The sequence below is a fragment of the Lupinus angustifolius genome, unplaced genomic scaffold (genome assembly GCF_001865875.1).
Source record: "Lupinus angustifolius cultivar Tanjil unplaced genomic scaffold, LupAngTanjil_v1.0 Scaffold_655, whole genome shotgun sequence".
Taxonomy (NCBI): Eukaryota; Viridiplantae; Streptophyta; class Magnoliopsida; order Fabales; family Fabaceae; genus Lupinus; species Lupinus angustifolius.
Genome location: NW_017727981.1, coordinates 12,530 through 13,766, shown reverse-complemented (window position 1 = coordinate 13,766; position 1,237 = coordinate 12,530). Strand labels below are relative to the sequence as shown.

Here is a 1,237-nt window from a genome sequence, read left to right as displayed (position 1 = left end):
GTTTTTGAGGTTCTTCAAAAGATTGGTGTCCAGATTATTCGAAATGCTTTAAATTTAAAGGTTAATGTCTTATTTGTACCTGATTTTTAGTTTAGATCATCCGTAGATAACTTATGTAAGGAAAACCTGTAACATTGATTTTTGTTCTTCACACTTACTGATTTGTCTCAGGCCTCATTTTGCAATATTTTGAGCTGAATGTGCCATTAAGATATAGTGTGGATTAACTTAAATTTCAATATGAATTGCTCAACCTTTTACTTCCCCGTTTTAACAAACAATGCCACGCATACACCTGTACACACAATTGCATCAAATGCGGGAGTTGAGGGTGCTGTTCTTGTTGGCAAACTATTGGAACAGAATGACCCTGATCTCGGGTACGATGCAGCCAAAGGTGAGTGTTTATTGTTTTCTTTTTCCTGATTGTGTTTTTCTTAAAAATGTTGAAAGATAAGGCTCTTGCATTATTACTTATTCTTGGAATTTTTTCCTGCTTCATAATTAGGTGAATATGTTGATATGGTCAAATCTGGAATCATTGATCCATTGAAGGTTATTAGGACAGCTTTGGTTGATGCAGCCAGGTAGGAAGCTAAGCAATTTGACATAGATATGGATATATTTGGTATGTTTACTATATATATGCCTATGTCGGCTTGAAGCTATATATAGCCTGTTCTAAGTCTGGACAAAAGGTGAATGTTGTATTAGGCAGTCGACAACCAATGTAAAATTTTGTTGAATCTCTATGATATTGTATTATAAATATGCATTTGCTTATAATAAATTTTGTGCAGTGTATCATCATTGATGACAACAACTGAAGCTGTGGTGGCTGAACTCCCAAAGGATGATGAAGATGCTTCTGCAGTGGGTGGTGGCATGGGAGGCATGGATTATTAGAGGGCTTCATGATTATTAACTTAGGTCTTTTTTATTCATGTTTGTCAGAAGGCATTCATGTAACATAGTGAGAGATCAAAGATGTAGTTAGGAAAATTGTTGATTGTTGTTGCAATGGTCACAATTAACTTACTTAGAATAATTTTTTAGTATAATATGTATATGTATTGACTGTGTCAAAATTTATACATTCAGTACATTATTTACTATTTATTTTGATTACTTTTATTTAAGAGTCAATTATTATAGATAAAGTCATCAAATAACAAAGAGCAACACACCAACATGAGCCAAAACAGATGGGCCATGCCTAGGCCAACTATCCAGCAAA

General features: G+C 34.0%; 1 long non-coding RNA gene across 1 annotated transcript; it reads left to right on the top strand.

Annotated features, from left to right (window-relative positions):
- The first annotated feature begins 285 nt into the window (after positions 1–285).
- LOC109341782 lies at positions 286–1,068 on the top strand. Its single transcript, XR_002106995.1, has 3 exons — positions 286–397; positions 509–587; positions 801–1,068. It is a non-coding gene; the product is annotated as an uncharacterized LOC109341782 (long non-coding RNA).
- Positions 1,069–1,237: the final 169 nt, after the last annotated feature.